The sequence below is a fragment of the Schistocerca americana genome, chromosome 2 (genome assembly GCF_021461395.2).
Source record: "Schistocerca americana isolate TAMUIC-IGC-003095 chromosome 2, iqSchAmer2.1, whole genome shotgun sequence".
NCBI classification, from domain to species: Eukaryota; Metazoa; Arthropoda; class Insecta; order Orthoptera; family Acrididae; genus Schistocerca; species Schistocerca americana.
In genome coordinates, this window is record NC_060120.1 from 1000248652 (window position 1) to 1000270442 (window position 21791).

Sequence of the window (21791 nt, forward strand, 5' to 3'; positions counted from 1 at the left end):
AAATGTCTTCATCGAATGGCATCCTTTGATGGCCAAAATAAGTGGAAGTCCTGGGGGGCTAGGTCAGGGCGGTCAGTGTGACAGCCGTGGACGGTATCCGCGACCGCTGCAAATCATGGAGCTCGCCGAACCGCCTTGTGATAACATCACCCTCCATGCCAAGCGACAACTCTACTTCTGTCGACAGCAGACGCTCCATAGACTTTGTACAAGCGTTTATGAATATTCCGCACAGTTTCTCTCTCTGCAGTGAGAAATTCAATGACGGCACGTTGCTTGTAATGTACATCACCTACAGACGCCATTTTGAAACTGTCATGCAGCTACGCTATCTGTCAGAAGTGATGGAAACTTGGCGCGCTCACAGAAGAGACTTCAAATAATACATGCGTAACGTTTCGTATTCGAAGCATAGTTTTCGGATGAGAAAAGAAAATGCCGTGCATCTCTCTCTGGGCAACCCTCTACAGGGTGTTACAAAAAGGTACGGCCAAACTTTCAGGAAACATTCCGCACACACAAATAAAGAAAAGATGTTATGTGGACATGTGTCCGGAAACGCTTAATTTCTATGTTAGAGCTCATTTTAGTTCTTCCACCTACGCTCAATGGAGCACGTTATCATGATTTCATACGGGATACTCTACCTGTGCTGCTAGAACATGTGCCTTTACAAGTACGACACAACATGTGGTTCACGCACGATGGAGCTCCTGCACATTTCAGTCGAAGTGTTCGTACGCTTCTCAACAACAGATTCGGTGACCGATGGATTGGCAGAGGCGGACCAATTCCATGACCTCCACGCTCTCCTGACCACAACCCTCTTGACTATCATTTATGAGGGCATTTGAAAGCTCTTGTCTACGCAACACCGGTACCAAATGTAGAGACTCTTCGTGCTCGTATTGTGGACGGCTGTGATACAATACGCCATTCTCCAGGGTTGCATCAGCGCATCAGGGATTCCATGCGACGGAGGGTGGATGCATGTGTCCTCGCTAACGGAGGACATTTTGAACATTTCCTGTAACAAAGTGCTTGAAGTCACGCTGCTACGTTCTGTTTGTGTGTGTTTCCATTACATGATTAATGTGATTTGAAGAGAAGTAATAAAATGAGCTCTAACATGGGAAGTAAGCGTTTCCGGACACATGTCCACGTAACATATTTTCTTTCTTTGTGTATGAAGAATGTTTCCTGAAAGTTTGGCCGTACCTTTTTGTAACACCCTGTATAAAGACAGACTAGACTGAAAACACTTGACACATATTGGCAGTTGCGTTTTAATTCCCTTTCGTAATTTCTTATTGATTTCTTTCACTATTTGCTTAACGTACTATGTTGAATAACACCGGGAGAAACTACAAACCAGTCTCCACCGCTGCTCAACCACTGCTTGCATTTCATGCCGTTGGACTTATAACTGCTGTCATGCTTTTGTACAAGTTGTACTATTCGCTTTCTCCATTTTAACCCAGTTGCCTTCATAATTTCAAAGCGTGTGTTAGAATCAACGTTCTCAAAAGCTTTTTTCTGATTTCCGCAAATTCTATAAACAAGGCTTTGCCTTCCTTCAGCATACACTGTATGCTGAAGGAAGGGTGAAGATCTCTTGTGAACAGCACGTTGCAAGGCGTCCCATATATGCTCAATAAAGTTCATGTGGTGACTAGAGGAAGTTTTTAAACTCAGAAGAGTGTTCCTGGAACCACTCTGTAGCAATTCTAGACGTGTGGGTGTCGCATTTTCCTGTTGGAATTTCCCGTCTGTCGGAATGCACAATGGTCATGAATAGATGCGGGTGATGAGACAGGATGCTTACTTATGTGTCGCCTGTCAGAGATGTATCTAGAAGTATCAGAGGTCCCATATCACTCCAGCTGCACATGTCCAACGACAGTACAGAGTCTGCATTAGCTTGAGCAGTCCCCTGCTTACATGCAGAGCCCATGGTTTCATGAGGTTATCTCCACGCCCGTACACGTCCATCCTCTCGATACAATTAGAAATGAGACTCGCCTACCAGACAAAATGTTTCCAGTCATCAACAGGCCCATGTCGGTGTTGACAGGCACAGGAGAGGCGTAAAGCTTTGTGTCGTGCAGTCCTCAAGGGTACACGAGTGGGCCTTTGGCTCCGCAAGCCCATATCGATGATGTTTCGTTGAATGGTACGCATGCTGACACTTGCTGATGGCCCAGCATTGAAATCTGCTGCAATTTGCTAAAAGGCTGCACTTCTGTCACGTTTAACAATCTCTTCCGTCGTCGTTAGTCCCGTTCTTGCAGGATCTTTTTTCGGTCGCGACGATATCGGAGATTTGATGTTTTAGCAGATTCCTGATATTCAAGGTACACTCGTGATATGTTCGTACGGCAAAATCCCGACTTCATCGCTACCTCGGAAATGCTGTATCGCATCGCTTGTGCGCCGACTATAACACCACATTCAAACTCACTTAAATCTTGATGACCTTCCATTGTAGCAGCAGTAACCAATCTGAGTCAGACACTTGTCTTATATAGGCGTTATCGACCGTAGTGCCTATTCAGCCTGTTTACGTATCTGTGTATTTGAATACGCATGCCTGTACTAGTTACTTTGCCGCTTCAATGCTTAAGGCGCAGCCATAAGAAAACCGAACACTTACAACAACAAGACCGTGGAATGATTACATCCAAAAGTAATCGCTGCAGGCTTTAAGAGTTTCATCCCATGGGAGACGAGACCATTAATTCCTGTTTCGTATAACGCGGTCGGTCGCTGACGGCTCCACAAGAGCACATCAGTCTTGCACTGAAACTGTCTGACTGAAACTGACTCCCATGCATGTATTTCTGCAAGTTGCCAAAGATATGGAAATCATACGGTGCAAGATCCGAGCTGTACGGGGGATGTTGCAATGTTTCCGGAGAAAACTGCTGAAGTATAGCCCTCGTCCTGTTGGCAGTGCGGGAAGGGCGTTATCGTGCGACAGGATGATGCTGGCCGAGAGCATTCTACACCTACATCTACATTTATACTCTGCAAGCCACCTAATGGTGTGTCGCGGAGGGCACTTTACGTTCCACTGTCTCTAATTTTACATTCGTGATCTCCTCAGGAGGCATTAGTAGGGGGAAGCAATATATTCGATACCTCATCCAGAAACGCACCCTCTCGAAAGCTGGACAGCAAGCTACACCGCGATGCAGAGCGCCTCTCTTGCAGAGTCTGACACTTGAGTTTACTAAACATCTCCGTAACGCTATCACTCTTACCAAATAACCCTGTGACGAAACGCGCCGCTCTTCTTTTAGGTTAGATGGCCTTGGGCAAGTACAGAATGGGCAACAGCCTCAACGGGTGCGGGGCAAAGTCAGGACATGCGGGGACCAAGCAGCAATCGGTATTGTAATTGTCAACTGTCGAAGCTGCGTTGGTAAAGTACCGGAACTTCAAGCGCTGATAGAAAGCACCGAAGCTGAAATCGTTATAGGTACAGAAAGCTAGCTTAAGCCAGAGATAAATTCTGCCGAAATTTTTACAAAGGTACAGACGGTGTTTAGAAAGGATAGATTGCATGCAACCGGTGGTGGAGTGTTCGTCGCTGTTAGTAGTAGTTTATCCTGTAGTGAAGTAGAAGTGGATAGTTCCTGTGAATTATTATGGGTGGAGGTTACACTAAACAACCGAACTAGGTTAATAATTGGCTCCTTTTACCGACCTCCCGACTCAGCAGCATTAGTGGCAGAGCAACTGAGAGAAAATTTGGAATACATTTCACATAAATTTTCTCAGCATGTTATAGTCTTAGGTGGAGATTTCAATTTACCAGATATAGACTGGGACACTCAGATGTTTAGGACGGGTGGTAGGGACAGAGCATCGAGTGACATTATACTGAGTGCACTATCCGAAAATTACCTCGAGCAATTAAACAGAGAACCGACTCGTGGAGATAACATCTTGGACCTACTGATAACAAACAGACCCGAACTTTTCGACTCTGTATGTACAGAACAGGGAATCAGTGATCATAAGGCCGTTGCAGCATCCCTGAATATGGAAGTTAATAGGAATATAAAAAAAGGGAGGAAGGTTTATCTGTTTAGCAAGAGTAATAGAAGGCAGATTTCAGACTACCTAACAGATCAAAACGAAAATTTCTGTTCCGACACTGACAATGTTGAGTGTTTATGGAAAAAGTTCAAGGCAATCGTAAAATGCGTTTTAGACAGGTACGTGCCGAGTAAAACTGTGAGGGACGGGAAAAACCCACCGTGGTACAACAACAAAGTTAGGAAACTACTGCGAAAGCAAAGAGAGCTCCACTCCAAGTTTAAACGCAGCCAAAACCTCTCAGACAAACAGAAGCTAAACGATGACAAAGTTAGCGTAAGGAGGGCTATGCGTGAAGCGTTCATTGAATTCGAAAGTAAAATTCTATGTACCGACTTGACAGAAAATCCTAGGAAGTTCTGGTCTTACGTTAAATCAGTAAGTGGCTCGAAACAGCATATGCAGACACTACGGGATGATGATGGCATTGAAACAGAGGATGACACGCGTAAAGCTGAAATACTAAACACCTTTTTCCAAAGCTGTTTCACAGAGGAAGACCGCACTGCAGTTCCTTCTCTAAATCCTCACACAAACGAAAAAATGGCTGACATCGAAATAAGTGTCCAAGGAATAGAAAAGCAACTGGAATCACTCAATAGAGGAAAGTCCACTGGACCTGACGGGATTCCAATTCGATTCTACACAGAATACGCGAAAGAACTTGCCCCCCCTTCTAACAGCCGTGTACCGCAAGTCTCTAGAGGAACGAAGGGTTCCAAATGATTGGAAAAGAGCACAGATAGTCCCAGTCTTCAAGAAGGGTCGTCGAGCAGATGCGCAAATCTATAGACCTATATCTCTTACGTCGATCTCTTGTAGAATTTTAGAACATGTTTTTTGCTCGCGTATCATGTCATTTCTGGAAACCCAGAATCTACTATGTAGAAATCAACATGGATTCCGGAAACAGCGATCGTGTGAGACCCAACCCGCCTTATTTGTTCATGAGACCCAGAAAATATTAGATACAGGCTCCCAGGTAGATGCTATTTTTCTTGACTTCCGGAAGGCGTTCGATACAGTTCCGCACTGTCGCCTGATAAACAAAGTAAGAGCCTACGGAATATCAGAGCAGCTGTGTGGCTGGATTGAAGAGTTTTTAGCAAACAGAACACAGCATGTTGTTATCAATGGAGAGACGTCTACAGACGTTAAAGTAACCTCTGGCGTGCCACAGGAGAGTGTTATGGGACCATTGCTTTTCACAATATATATAAATGACTTAGTAGATAGTGTCGGAAGTTCCATGCGGCTTTTCGCGGATGATGCTGTAGTATACAGAGAAGTTGCAGCATTAGAAAATTGTAGCGAAATGCAGGAAGATCTGCAGCGGATAGGCACTTGGTGCAGGGAGTGGCAACTGACCCTTAACATAGACAAATGTAATGTATTGCGAATACATAGAAAGAAGGATCCTTTATTGTATGATTATATGATAGCGGAACAAACACTGGTAGCAGTTACGTCTGTAAAATATCTGGGAGTATGCGTGCGGAATGATTTGAAGTGGAATGATCATATAAAATTAATTGTTGGTAAGGCGGGTACCAGGTTGAGATTCATTGGGAGAGTGCTTAGAAAATGTAGTCCATCAACAAAGGAGGTGGCTTACAAAACACTCGTTCGACCTATACTTGAGTATTGCTCATCAGTGTGGGATCCGTACCAGGTCGGGTTGACGGAAGAGATAGAGAAGATCCAAAGAAGAGCGGCGCGTTTCGTTACCGGGTTATTTGGTAACCGTGATAGCGTTACGGAGATGTTTAATAAACTCAAGTGGCAGACTCTGCAAGAGAGGCGCTCTGCATCGCGGTGTAACTTGCTCGCCAGGTTTCGAGAGGGTGCGTTTCTGGATGAGGTATCGAACATATTGCTTCCCCCTACTTATACCTCCCGAGGAGATCACGAATGCAAAATTAGAGAGATTAGAGCGCGCACGGAGGCTTTCAGACAGTCGTTCTTCCCGCGAACCATACGCGACTGGAACAGGAAAGGGAGGTAATGACAGTGGCACGTAAAGTGCCCTCCGCCACACACCGTTGGGTGGCTTGCGGAGTATCAATGTAGATGTAGATGTAGATCTTCTCTATCTCCTCCGTCAACCCGACCTGGTACGGATCCCACACTGATGAGCAATACTCAAGTATAGGTCGAACGAGTGTTTTGTAAGCCACCTCCTTTGTTGATGGACTACATTTTCTAAGCACTCTCCCAATGAATCTCAACCTGGCACCCGCCTTACCAACAATTAATTTTACATGATCATTCCACTTGAAATAGTTCCGTACGCATACTTTGAGATATTTTACAGACGTAACTGCTACCAGTATTTGTTCCGCTATCATATTATCATACAATAAATGATCCTTCTTTCTATGTATTCGCAATACATTACATTTGTCTATGTTAAGGGTCAGTTGCCACTCCCTGCACCAAGTGCCTATCCGCTGCAGATCTTCCTGCATTTCGCTGCAATTTTCTAATGCTGCAACTTCTCTGTATTCTACAGCATCATCCGCGAAAAGCCGCATGGAACTTCCGACACTGTCTACTAGGTCATTTATATATATATTGTGAAAAGCAGTGGTCCCATAACACTCCCCTGTGGCACGCCAGAGGTTACTTTAACGTCTGCAGACGTCTCTCTCCATTGAGAACAACATACTGTGTTCTGTTTGCTAAATCTCTTCAATCCAGCCACACAGCTGGTCTGATATTCCGTAGACTCTTACCGTGCGGAACTTATCGAACGCCTTCCGGAACTCAAGGAAAATGGTATCTACGTGGGAGCCTGTATATAATATTTTCTGGGTCTCCTGAACAAGTAAAGCGAGTTGGATCTCACACGATTGCTGTTTCCGGAATCCATGTTGATTCCTACAGAGTAAATTCTGGGTTTCCAGAAATGACATGACACGCGAGCAAGAAACATGTTCTAAAATTCTACAACAGACCGATGTCAAAGATATAGGCCTACAGTTTTGCGAATCTGCTCGACGACCCTTCTTGAAAACTGGGACTACCTGTGCTCTTTTCCAATCATTTGGAACCTTCCTTTCCTCTAGAGGCTTGCGGTTCACGGCTGTTGGAAGTGCTCCTGTGCGCTCTCATTTTATGGCTCGTCGCAGTTTCTGCAAAGAGTCTGCATAGCATTGCCCACTGGATGTGATTCCAAGCTTGCAGAATTCGACGATGACAGGGTCCCTGCAGGCGAAGAAGGTCAACGTGGTGGTGATCACGAAGTAGACGAAATTAAGGAATTTTGTTATGTAGGCATAAAAAAAGAACAATTACCTTTAGAGCAAGGTGGATATAAAAAAGGCATTCCAAAAGAAGTCTTCTAGTATCAAACATAGGTCTTAATTTGAGGAAGAAATTTCAGAGAATGTACGTTAGGAGCATAGCGTGGACATGGGAAACCTAACAGAAGAGTAGCATTTGAGATGTGGTGCAACAGACGAATGACAAAGCTTGGGTAATTGAAGATGACGACATAACCGTAGCTGTCAGAAAATCGCAATCGGTAAGGAAGAAAATGACAGCTGCTTTGTCAAATCGAGTACAATGTGGAGCGCGTTCTTTTGGACACATAGAAGACAGTCACAGCTAAGTGGTACAGTGAGCAGTGCCTGCCCAAAGTCGCTGAAAAACCAGCTACCTATACCCCTCCAGCTCACCGCGCAAAACCATTCACCGAATATTTGTGGGGTACGAGACTGAAATTTCTTGAGCAACCTCCTTACTTTCCAGACCATACTCCTAGTGAGTTCGCATTGTTCCCATATGTGGAAATGAAGCTGAAAGAGTGTAGTTTTTTCGAGTGATGAGAGCCTTCTGAGGGCTTGGGACAATGAGTGTGTCTTACTCCCTACGGAAACTTGGAAGAATGGTATAGGGATTGGTTTGGGAGGATGAAGAGGTGTATTCAGTACGACGGAAATTACTCAGAAAAAATTAAATAAAGAGAGTAGTATTTGCAAAATTGTGACACCTTCTCGGTGGGACGCGGAGACAGCGGCAAGCTGTGTGCGGCGGGTAGCAGCGGCACAGTGGCTAGGCGCGAGCTGTCGCCGGGTCTGGCCATCGATCGTCCGGGCGCTGCCGCTGCCGCTGCCGCCGCCGCCCCCGGCCACCGCCGCGGCTCCTTTGGGGCAGGCTGGCGGCCGGCGCCTCCCCAGGCCGCATAATCACCGCTTAATCGCTGCCCGACTCGGGCCCGCCGGGCAGCGCGCCGCAACACGCCACGAGCGCCGCTGCTCTGTCACCCGACGCCGCACCAATCTGCGCTCCGCAGGTGAAGCCGTAAGCCGTCTCAGCACTACTCAGTGGAACATTGCGGCTAACAGTTTACACTGCTCTCTCGGAAATCACTGCGCGAACTCAGATCAGCCTTGCCATACAAAAAATCCTTCTCTCTGTAAGTCCACCGTTTCAGAGATGGTTGAGGGACTTGGCTTTTCACTACAGACTGTCAAATAAAACAACTTTCAGCCGTCTAATTTCCAAAATTGTTATTTTATTGGGCTACCAGTTTCGGCGATATATTACGCCATCTTCAGGCACCTGACCTACGTGTAGGAAGATACCAACCTCGGTGGGAGTCAGCATTGAAACACTGCTATCCATCCGCGGTTGGAATCTTAGTACACGTAGGCCAGGGGCCTGAAGATGGCGTAATATACCGCCGAAACTGGAAGCCCAATATAATAACAATTTGCAAATTAGACGGCTGAAAGGTGTTTGATTTGACATGCTGTGAAAAATCCTTGGTTATATCTTTATTGTTATTTCATCTCCCTTCACCCCATGTGGGCGACGGGAGGGGCGCTTAATGGCTGTCAGTCAACTTGCTCTTCAGCGATTTGACACAAAAATCTAAATGAGATGAAATAATAATAAACCAAAAAGGTGAGACATTTACTTTCTAAAGGTGAAAAATAAAAATTTCTTTCTAATACAGACACGACTACCTCTGCTTTTAGATAAAAACAGTTTCAATAAAAGATAATATTCAGAAACACAATGAAATTACATTTAAAAACATTTTTAAAGACCTTGACGCAGGACGAGCACTTCACCCTGGTACTAAAGCTGGAAGGACTTTCTCTGAAGCCGGCAGGAGTGGCCAAGGGGTTCTAGGCGCTACAGTTTGGAACCGCGCGACCTCTACGGTCGCAGGTTCGAATCCTGCCTCGGGCATGGATGTGTGTGATGTCCTTAGGTTAGTTAGGTTTAAGTTGTTCTAAGTTCTAGGGGACTGATGACCTCAGATGTTAAGTCCCATCGTGCTCAGAGCCATTTGAACCATTTTGAACTTGCTCTATAGTTGTTAGTCTGTCACTGAAGGGGAAAGGTTGGTCGTTGAGGAGGGTCCGCAGCTCGTGGTCGTGCGGTAGCGTTCTCGCTTCCCACGCCCGGGTTCCCGGGTTCGATTCCCGGCGGGGTCAGGGAATTTCTCTGCCTCGTGATGACTGGGTGTTGTGTGATGTCCTTAGGTTAGTTAGGTTTAAGTAGTTCTAAGTTCTAGGGGACTGATGACCATAGATGTTAAGTCCCACAGTGCTCAGAGCCATTTGAACCATTTCGTTGAGGAGGGTGGAATGAAACTGTTATACGGATGGAGGATTGGTCCTGACGCATCAATGGGGTAGGAGTGGCTGTTGGGGGCAAGAGAGGCTGGAACACAGGGGATATTAGTGAAGCTAAAGTTTGATGAGGAAAAGGTGATAGGAAAGAAGGGTGGAAGGTGGCAAAAAAGGGTGTAGGAAAAATATGGGGAACGGAGGGAGGAGGAGACCAGATGAGATGGAACGGGTGGGGTGGGCTTGAAGTAAAAGGAGGGGTAAACGCCGGGACGCATTCGTGATCTGGGAGAGGAAGACGGTTGAAGTACCTTTTCGACAATATGTAGAGAGTGTGTAGGTGTAGGTTTGGTGAGATGTATTAGAAGAGGCGCAGCAATGTACTTGATTTAGAAAGTAGAGCGGAAACTATAGCAATATTGGAAACAAGTTTGCAGATGGAATAAAACCTATTTATATCTACACTAATGACAAAATTGAAAAACGGTTGTATCTATCAGTTTGACTAAACACGCTAATCTTCAAAACCAATAGACAAACTTTTAAGAAGTTTTCGCAGGTAACTTGAGCGTAGCTTAGGGCAACGTGTCTATTTTGTTTCATTAAAATCGGATCACGGAAAAAAATGCAACAATTTTACTTGGCTAGGATGTACAGATTTACTGATTATGTTTTGTGAGTTAAAAATTTAAAATGAGATAGTTGACACATGTGAAATTAAATAACGCAAAAATAATTTTATGTGCAAAAGAATTTTGCGTGTGCATCGGTACTACAACATGGAGTTCCTACATAATAAAGGAGACACTATATAGCCTATTTCAGCATTCTACGTCCTTTTATGAACTACGTTTTCGCCTGACACCAGGTTTAACGTGTGTATTTCGTGTGTATAAGTGGGGTAACAGTGAACCTCTGTATCTCGCAAGCGCTGTATCTCGGAAGCGGATTAAGATATGAAGAAACTTTTCAAGTTTGTCGACACCGGGATCGTTAAAGTTACAATTCTTTGATGTGTGTAGCCTTCTCGGAATCCTTGGCTGTGTTTCGCTACTCAAGAAAAAAATTTTGGTGACTTTCTTAATAACAAATAAAGATATTTTAGAACGGCGAGACGGCTCTTCTAGATAAATGCCTAGAGAATATACCGTCAAAATTTGTGCAATTTGCTGAGGTTACATATTATTTAGATCTCGCCTCAGATTAGATTTTAGGGGTGGAGCGAGGGTAACTTTGCACGTCTGTAACTTGAACGGATAAAGATATCAAGAAATTTTCAAAGTTATTCGTGATCGAAATTTTAGGAGTGTATTTAAAAAATTTCAGCCATTTGCTATGTGTAGACGTATTGACAACCTGGGCTGGGCTTAGGTCCTCTGGTTACGGCGAAAATCTAGTAAAATCATTTTTGCTGTTTTCCGAGGAACGCGCATGAACTAAGTGTCTCCAAAAGTTCCATTAAGCCTATCGTAGACCACATCGAATATAAAAATAATCAATCGATTTGCTCCAGTTGCCTAAGCAGGAGGAAGAGTGTAATATTCATACTTTGACCACGTACTGAAGAATAGCTACACTAAGACGATCATTCTGTTGCGTACACATATGGTCCCTAGCACAAGGGATATCCAAAACACTTGAGCCTACTGTTTTATCACCAAAAGAACCCGAGGTATGAGCACCGGAAAATACTTTTTTTTTCTTTCACGTCGTTGGAACGTTTAGGTACGCATGCTGTTGCAAGCATACCGATATGTTCAAGAGACAAGAGGGAAAGATGATGATAGATAACCAAGAAAGATGTGCTCGAATATAAAAAGAGTGTAAAACAGGGATATAGTCCTTCCCCATTACTGTTTAATGTGTGCATCGAAGAAGCAATTACAGAAATAAAAGATAAATTCATGACTGTGGTTAGAATTCAGCGTGGAAGAATATCGATGGTGAGCCGTGTGTGGCTCATGTTCCCACCATTATGTATTTTACACCCTGTTTTTAACGTACTTCCACCTCACTGTGTTAATTTAAGTTACTACTGAGCTGCTGCTTTGCCTGACCGTGAGTGGTGTTACCAGTGTGTATCGATATATCCCCTCTCGTAGTATCTTTGCTTGACTGCTATTACTTTCCGGTTGCCGTCGGTCGTGGAGTGAGTTGGTGTCAGTTCGATTGGGAGTTGGTGGCAGTTCGGGTTGCGAGTTCGGGTCTGCCAGTCAGTTGGAACGCGTCTGGAGCGCAGTCCTGACCTGCCAGTCGGGGAGTTGCAATGCGGCACTAGTGCAGTCGGGTTGGAGCAGCAGTGAGGTCTGCGTCGACACGGCTCGCGCGACCATTGACGCCACGCATCACTTGAGCCGGGCCACGGTCTTGGTGGATCGTCGGTAGGTAGTCCATCCGGACGACGCGTTTTGGCTCGCCGATCGTTCATGAGTCGGCTGTGTGTGTGTGTGTGTGTGTGTGTGTGTGTGTGTGTGTGTGTGTGTGTGTGTGTGTGCATCGACTCCCGATTTGCGTTCGTTTGTGCTTAGTGACTGTTCGGTATCGTTCAGGTCTTCGTACACTTGTGTTTGTCAGGTTGTGATTGTAGTTCGCGTTATTTAATTGTTATTTTAAATGTTGTCGGCGTACTGCCTCTGAGAGGTCGGTCGTATCATCGGGCGACGTGTAACTGGTTCTCCGAGCGCTTCTGGGCCCCTTCATTTATCATCTTGTGGAACTTGGGTCGGTCCTTTCATGGTGCAGGGATGTCGTTTTGCCAGTGGGCGTGTTTCCTCTGCATAGTTGGGACCGGGCCAGTATTTCCGCCGTCGTGTGCCTGGAAGTGTGTGGGAGACGCACCAGCAGTGAGGTCGCAACGGAGCAGCAGTCGCGATTGGACCAGCAGGCAGTCGGTCCGTTGCCGCGGGTCAGGGAAGATGTTTCCTCGCGATGCAGTCGCCTGGTCCGTTGCCGGCCAATGCGCAGTCTCGGAGCATGTGTGTCCGATCGCTACGAGCTTCGCGGTTCACCGACCCAGGACGTCAAAGTTGAGTAGTAGTTCCAAGTATCCAAGCCACGTCCATTCACGTTGTGGTGATTCGTAACTTTCGCGTGTTTGAGTTCTCATATACCGATTGGTGGCAAGCAAGTCGTTGTGTCGGTCGGTCCGTGTCTGTCCCCTGGTTGGGTTCCGACGGATCAAGTATAGTTGGGCTCACCACCTGTCTCACCTAAGTGAAGGAGGGCAGACCGACCTCCCTGAAGGCCTTCTGAGTGTCACCGGTGTTCAATTATTTGCTGTCAGCTATTTTAAATTTTAGGCTTATGTTCATTGTTTATTTCTTAAAATTTTGCAAATTAATTTTTAAATTTATCTTTCAAGCTTAAATACTGAGGCCTCCTGCCTTTAAAGATTATGGTAATATACACTCCTGGAAATTGAAATAAGAACACCGTGAATGCATTGTCCCAGGAAGGGGAAACTTTATTGACACATTCCTGGGGTCAGATACATCACATGATCACACTGACAGAACCACAGGCACATAGACACAGGCAACAGAGCATGCACAATGTCGGCACTAGTACAGTGTATATCCACCTTTCGCAGCAATGCAGGCTGCTATTCTCCCATGGAGACGATCGTAGAGATGCTGGATGTAGTCCTGTGGAACGGCTTGCCATGCCATTTCCACCTGGCGCCTCAGTTGGACCAGCGATCGTGCTGGACGTGCAGACCGCGTGAGACGACGCTTCATCCAGTCACAAACATGCTCAATGGGGGACAGATCCGGAGATCTTGCTGGCCAGGGTAGTTGACTTACACCTTCTAGAGCACGTTGGGTGGCACGGGATACATGCGGACGTGCATTGTCCTGTTGGAACAGCAAGTTCCCTTGCCGGTCTAGGAATGGTAGAACGATGGGTTCGATGACGGTTTGGATGTACCGTGCACTATTCAGTGTCCCCTCGACGATCACCAGTGGTGTACGGCCAGTGTAGGAGATCGCTCCCCACACCATGATGCCGGGTGTTGGCCCTGTGTGCCTCGGTCGTATGCAGTCCTGATTGTGGCGCTCACCTGCACGGCGCCAAACACGCATACGACCATCATTGGCACCAAGGCAGAAGCGACTCTCATCGCTCAAGACGACACGTCTCCATTCGTCCCTCCATTCACGCCTGTCGCGACACCACTGGAGGCGGACTGCACGATGTTGGGGCGTGAGCGGAAGACGGCCTAACGGTGTGCGGGACCGTAGCCCAGCTTCATGGAGACGGTTGCGAATGGTCCTCGCCGATACCCCAGGAGCAACAGTGTCCCTAATTTGCTGGGAAGTGGCGGTGCGGTCCCCTACGGCACTGCGTAGGATCCTACGGTCTTGGCGTGCATCCGTGCGTCGCTGCGGTCCGGTCCCAGGTCGACGGGCACGTGCACCTTCCGCCGACCACTGGCGACAACATCGATGTACTGTGGAGACCTCACGCCCCACGTGTTGAGCAATTCGGCGGTACGTCCACCCGGCCTCCCGCATGCCCACTATACGCTCTCGCTCAAAGTCCGTCAACTGCACATACGGTTCACGTCCACGCCGTCGCGGCATGCTACCAGTGTTAAAGACTGCGATGGAGCTCCGTATGCCACGGCAAACTGGCTGACACTGACGGCGGCGGTGCACAAATGCTGCGCAGCTAGCGCCATTCGACGGCCAACACCGCGGTTCCTGGTGTGTCCGCTGTGCTGTGCGTGTGATCGTTGCTTCTACAGCCCTCTCGCAGTGTCCGTAGCAAGTATGGTGGGTCTGACACACCGGTGTCAATGTGTTCTTCTTTCCATTTCCAGGAGTGTATTTTGAAGTTTTGAAATTTAATTGTGGCCGTCAGCCATTCGTGTTGCACCTTGTATATGTTGACTTTTGGGTTTTAAATTACTTTATTGATATCTTAATTGAATTTTTGATTTTTTAAGATTTCTTGTTGGCCTTCTGCCCTTAAAGGTCTATGGAAATATATTCTAAAATTTTGGAAATTAATTGTGGCAATCAGCCATTTGTATTGCACCTTGCATATGTTGTTTTTGAATTATTTTATTGCTACCTTTATTGGATTTTTATCTTGTTGGAGGCCTTCAGCCGTGAAAGAGTTGCTAAATTACAATAAATGAAAATCAGAAGCAGGATCTGACTTCAACCCTTGGCCCTTTCCTCAATCCTATTACCAGTTCTGCCCAGCGGGATTAGTGGCAGTATCAAATGGTAAGATTCACTCATGAAATTGCTATCTCAGCCGGCCGCGATGGCCGTGCGGTTCTAGGCGCTCCAGTCCGGAGCCGCGCTGCTGCTACGGTCGCAGGTTCGAATCCTGCCTCGGGCATGGGTGTGTGTGATGTCCTTAGGTTAGTTAGGTTTAAGTAGTTCTAAGTTCTAGGGGACTGATGACCACAGCAGTTGAGTCCCATAGTGCTCAGAGCCATTTGAACCATTGCTATCTCAGAAAGCGAGATAAAATTTCAGTATATATTTAATGAAATGATCCACTGAGCGCGGAACTTTGGTTGAGAGTAATTGTGAGTAGCAGAAATGGGATTAGTGGTAAACTTAACCTCAAAATAGTAGGCAACGAAGTAAACAACGGGAAGAAATTCTGCTATCTACAAAATGACTTATGACAGACAAGGCAATGAGGACATGAGGAGCAGAGCAGCACAGGCGAAGACGTCGGCGTTCCTGGCCAAAGGAAGTGTAGCAGTACCAAACATTGATCTTAATTTGAGGAAGAAATTTCTGAGAATGTACGTGTGAAGCACAACATCGTGATTCATAGACAGGCGTTTTAGATTTGATGCTATAGAAAAATGTTGGAAATTCGAATGACTGATAAAATATTGAGCTTCTCTGCTCACTTGGAGAATAAGGACATATTAGTAGAACATTGACTAGAAGAATGATACGACATATTAAGGCATAAATGACTAGTTTCTGTGGTAGTAAACAGAGTTGCACAGGGTAACACCTGCAGGGGAAGACAGAGAGTGGGATATATCCACCAAATAGCTGATACAGGAGAGGAAGCAGTGGCGGGGAGCAAGGTGAATCTAACTCTAGCCCCCACCACAGCCCCCACCCCGTCACCCCTATCCAAAAAGGAAAAAAAAAATTTCTCAAACGTTAATACTATCTGTTAAGCCTTATTTTACTGAAAAATGCAGAGAACAAAGTTGTGATGGAAATTATCAACTGTAAACAGTGATTGCGTAATGGATGCAATGATTTTGATTGTTTAATATGTAAAACAATAGTTCATATACACTGGTAGATTAGTTAGGTGGCAACTAAAGAGTAGCCGTAACAGTATGCTACTGGGGAACGAGAGAAATGTCAGTCGGCTTTTGTACTGTTGTCATTTCACCTTCATAAGATTAACTAAGACTGGTTAGTGCAATAAAATTAGAGTAATGGCTGGTAATGCTGTTCTGGCTGTTTTAATTAAATGTCCGTGAAGTATGATTTGTGTAGGCGAGAAAGCGCCAAAATGACCGCTGAACGGAACTATATTTTAATATATTTCCGTTAACAAAGAAGTGGAGTGAGTGCCCTTGACGAATATGCCGTTGTGGCAGTTATACCTACTGTGTGTGTCTACCAACTTCAGAAAGAGCTAAGACGGTCATCTCTTGCTATTCGGCAAATGTTTTGGCGTGGGGATCCAATTCAAGAGTGGAGCGCCCACATCACTCCTGCAGAGTCTTATTATACTCGCTCTCCTTTCCCTCATTTTCACTCATCTTACTCATTTAGCACACATTTGCATTGTGCTTCACTACGATGGTTCTTAATCGGATCGTAATATACGAGATCGCGCTGAAAAGTAATGCAGCAGTATTTTGTTGTGTGAAAACACACAAGGCTTTTTAAATAAAACAAACGTTATTAACGTCCAACATCTTTATTCTTCATGTCTGCATACACTACTGGCCATTAAAATTGCTACACCAAGAAGAAATGTAGATGATAAACGGGTATTCATTGGACAAATATATTGTACTAGAAATGACATATGATTCCATTTTCACGCAATTTGGGTGCATAGATCCTGAGAAATCAGTTCCCCATCTCTGGCCGTAATAACGGCCTTGATACGCCTGGGCATTGAGTCAAACAGAGCTTGGATGGCGTGTACAGGTACAGCTGCCCATGCAGCTTCAACATGATACTACAGTTCATCAAGAGTAGCGCCTGGCGTATTGTGACGGTCCAGTTGCTCGTCCACCATTGACCAGATATTTTCAATTGGTGAGAGATCTGGAGAATGTGCTGGCCAGGGCAGCAGTCGAACATTTTCTGTATCCAGAAAGGCCCGTACAGGACCTGCAACATGCGGTCGTGCATTATCTTGCTGAAATGTAGGGTTTCGCAGGGATCGAATGAAGGGCAGAGCCACGGGTCACAACACATCTGAAATGTAACGTCCACTGTTCAAAGTGCCGTCATTGCGAACAAGAGGTGACCGAGACGTGTAACCAATGGCACCCCATACCATCACGCCGGATGATACGCCAGTGCGGCGATGACGAATACACGCTTCCAATGTGCGTGCACTGCGATGTCGCCAAACACGGATGCGACCATCATGATGCTGTAAACAGAACCTGGATTCATCCGAAAAAATGACGGTTTGCCATTCGTGCACCCAGGTTCGTCGTTGAGTGCACCATCGCAGGCGCTCCTGTCTGTGATGCAGCGTCAAGGGTAACCGCAGCCATGATCTCCGAGCTAATAGTCCGTGCTGCTGCAAACGTCGTCGAACTGTTGGTTGTTGTCTTGCAAACGTCCCCATCTGCTGAATCAGGGATCGAGACATGGCTGCACGATCCGTTACAGCCATGCGGATAAGATGCCTGTCGTCTGGATTGTTAGTTATGCGAGGCCGTTGGGGTAGAGCAGTGTCCCTGAACCCATCGATTCCATATTCTGCTACAGTCATTGGATCTCGACCAACGCGAGCAACCATGTCGTGATACGATAAACCGTAATCGCGACAGGCTACAATCCGACCTTCCTCAAAGTCGGAAACGTGATGGTACGCATTTCTCCTCCTTACACGAGGCATCACAACAACGTTTCACCAGGCAACGCTGGTCAACTGCTGTTTGTGTATGAGAAATCGGTTGGAAACTTTCCTCATGTCAGCACGTTGTAGGTATCACCACCGGCGCCAACCCTGTGTGAATGCTCTGAAAAGCTAATCATTTGCATATCACAGCATCTTCTTCCTGTCGGTTAAATTCCGCGTCTGTAGCACGTCATATTCGTGGTGTAGCAATTTTAATGCCCAGTAGTGTATTTGCAACCCTCTGCCGTAGAGGGTTCCGAATTGTAGCGTGTGACGTGGCGGTGTGTAACGCAGCTACGTCGGTGCGTGAGAAGCAGTGTGCTGTAATCTAGTTTCGAATTCGGAGAGTTCCTCCACACATGGAGCACCCTCTCCTCCAGCGTGACGATGTCAGACCACGCACGAGCGTTGCGACGTCTTCTACAATCAGACGCAATGGGTTCACTATCATCGATCGTACGTCCCTACTTGGTCCCACATGATTTTCATCCGTTTCCGAAACTTAAACGACGCTTCCAAAGACTTCACTTTGATACTGATGAAGCTGTGCAAGCAGAGGTGAGATTGTGGCTTCCTCAAGAAAATCAGACATTCTACAGTGACGGTGTTCACAGACTGGTCTCTCTTTGCGAGACATGTGTCAGTCTCGAGGGAGACTATGTAGAGATAAATATGTAGACGTGTAGAATAAGGACGTTAAAGGTTAATAAAGTTTGTTTTATTTAAAAAGCTTTGAGAATTTTCACGTAAAAACTCGGAGGCATTACTTTTCAGCACGGCCTCGTTGGTTTAAAAGTGTGTTAATAAATTCAACTTGTTTAAACCTCACGCCATCACTTACGCAATATCAGCTAAAATTTATCTCTTTAATTACTAAATAACGTATGGGAGTGAACACTATTGCTCCTCCTGAAAGTTGAAAACGTACTGTGTCCATTCGCACCGCTCTTCGGTGTATTCTCTCGGCAATAGAGAGTGTTTTAAAGAGTCTCATCAGTCTGCGCAGAACTAAAATGTACCTGTTTTCACGGGGAACGCAAAACGCCTTTTCCTGCTGTGTGCTGAGCAATGATTCAAGCTACTAACTTTTCGCCACCAGGACAATGAATTTCTGAGACTGCTTGCTTCTGAGTAGCATTCAGTTCTACAACGTGATCCTTCTGTCCTTTACTACGGAAAATATGGCATCGAACAAAGATAACTTCCAACAAAGAAAGACATAATTCATCAATTTGCAAATTTGAACAAAATATTAGAATATCGACGATTACCAACAGGATTTTGGTTAGTTAAAATTGCGTGCTATTAGATTAGAATTTTCAAATTGCAAGAACTAGCCGATAAAAGGAGATCAGAGAGCTCATTATGAGTCATGGACACTGGCAAGGCTATCTCTTTTGCCCCCTCTTTTTATAAGATATTGAAACGTCCCCTTAGAAAAATTAATGAATTACTGTGCTGGTAAACCCCGTACGTTATTTGATTTTCAAACAGATGAGCAAAACTGAACGTACTCAGACATTTTTCTCTTGCCTTATTCTGATCAACACTAAAATGAAACACAATATTTTTATCGCAACGCGATCTGACTTTCAAAAATCCCTACAAAAGAATGGCCCTGACTAATAATAACCTATACCTTTCATGAATCACTTACCTCACAAAAATCTTCGTTACTCGAACTACTGTAATACAGCGAGCGCCAATACTGTCAGCTAAATAAAAGATTCTAACTACTGAAGGCACTAACTACTGATAGGCATAAAATATCACAGTTTTAAAAATGGCTCTTTCTCAGCAACCATATACAAGTTTCAACATAGGCTGTTCAGTTCCTAAGTTAATAGTAAAATACATTACACAATTCTCATAACGCTGGTTACAGCAATTGTAGAATGCAGGTCAGTTTGTCCTGCGTCGACTATAGTTCCATAAGCACAAACTAAATAATGTTCTCTGAATTGAAGTCGAAAGAAAACTAATCTATCTTTACGTACTATTCGAAAAACAGTTCCAGCTAACAGTACTCAGTTAAATCTCTAGGCAGGCGGTCTCTGTCCACACACGATAATTCTATTCACTGTTCAGTTTCTGCTGAAGAGTAACCACTGCCTATCTATCGGTCACTGTTTCCATCTCGCTCGACGACTTGAAGATTTGGAGACACGACGAACTTTGTGCAGGAACTCGTTATCAGGACTCGGATTGACTTACAACTCACGACTGCTGCTCTTGCACGGTTACTTAAGCGGATGTGTCTCTTCCTGGTGACGATGCCGCTCCAGAGGGCGTGATTCTCGGGGGCAACAGATTGGTTTGTGCGCAGTGATGCCCTGCTGCGGAAGGACGTATACCGTACTTCCGGTATCAACTGTCGCCAACTCAATTATGATACGTGCAATTTGCGTCAAATAATAAGGAGGCAGCAGCGCCATAATTATTAAACATACACAGCTTATGTTAAACAATGTTTATTATCTTGCACAATTTAATAGACCAAAACAGATAAATTTAACAACCGATGGAGTGCACAACAAAAATTGTTCTTAAACCCCTGTTAAAATCTGCATAACAAATACATAAGATATTAATAAAATTTCTGTTGATGTAAATACTTAACAAAGTCAAAACTTGCCAAACTCTGAATCCTCAAATGATCCTGTACAATGACTTCTCTCTTGCACTATAAATTCGTACCAAGGTGTAACAATAAGGCATGACATAAGGCCCGAAAGTAATAATAAAGGCAACTTCAGCACTCGACCATGAAGATACCAGGGCCACTAACTTCTGACTAAAGAGTAATCCAGTTAATGCCGGTACAGGTAGGCACAATTTAAAATAACAAACAAATAAAAAACAACGCCTAGGCATCTAAACGTTCCCTGAGAGCATACATGCATGAAAGCTTCCTTCATAAAAATTAAGCTTCACAACCAACACACAAGTGAGCCGTGTGTGGCTCTTGTTCCCGCCATCATTTATTTTACACCCTGTTTTGAACGTATTTCCATCTCACTACGTTAATTTAAATTACTACTGTCACTGAGTTGCTGCTTTCCCTGACCGTGAGCGGCGTTTGCAGCGCATATCGATAAATCCTTTCTCGTATCAAACTCAACATATATGCCCAGGCGAACGGTTAATGCCAGGCGACGCTCCGGCAAGCTCTTCTTCTCAACAATCACTGCATGGCTAGAAAAGCAAAAAAAAAAAAAAAAAAAAAAAAAATGGCTCTGAGCACTATGGGACTTAACATCTATGGTCATCAGTCCCCTAGAACTACTTAAACCTAACTAACCTAAGGACATCACACAACACCCAGTCATCACGAGGCAGAGAAACTCCCTGACCCCGCCGGGAATCGAACCCGGGAACCCGGGCGCGGGAAGCGAGAACGCTATAGCACGACCACGAGCTGCGGACAGAAAAGCCAAACACCACGCCTCGTACCGGAAACCAACCCTTTCAGCCATCTCCAGCCGCAGCACGCCAGTAATCCCACGTGCAATGAGCATGCGCACCAAGAAGGGCCAACCTCTCGACACCTTTGTAATCACAACCGAGAGACTACACAGAGAGGCCCTCTGCATCGACGCTGCAGACTTAAATAGCCGAACTCGCGATGAATAACTGACTCGCGGCCAGCCAAAGTGAAATCGATGGCAAAGATGACACAACAAAGACGTATTGGCGCCAGCTTCGCGACGTATCAAACTTCCCGCTCATGCTTAGACCGGACCCCGAGCAGGCAACCACTCTCAGCCAGGTTCACTCTTGCCCGGCTCCATGTTTAATCTGGCTAACACGGACGCGAAATACCTTGCCAGATGACATCTCCATAATTTCAAGATTAACGGAACTAATTATCCTAATAAGCTTGCAGGGATCTCTATAAGGCGGTCTGATTTTCCCCTTAACATCTTGCCCGGTTCTAGCGGTATGATTCCTAATAAAAATGACATCGCCGGTCTTACCCTTAAAGGGGCGACGTCCTTGATTATAGCTAAC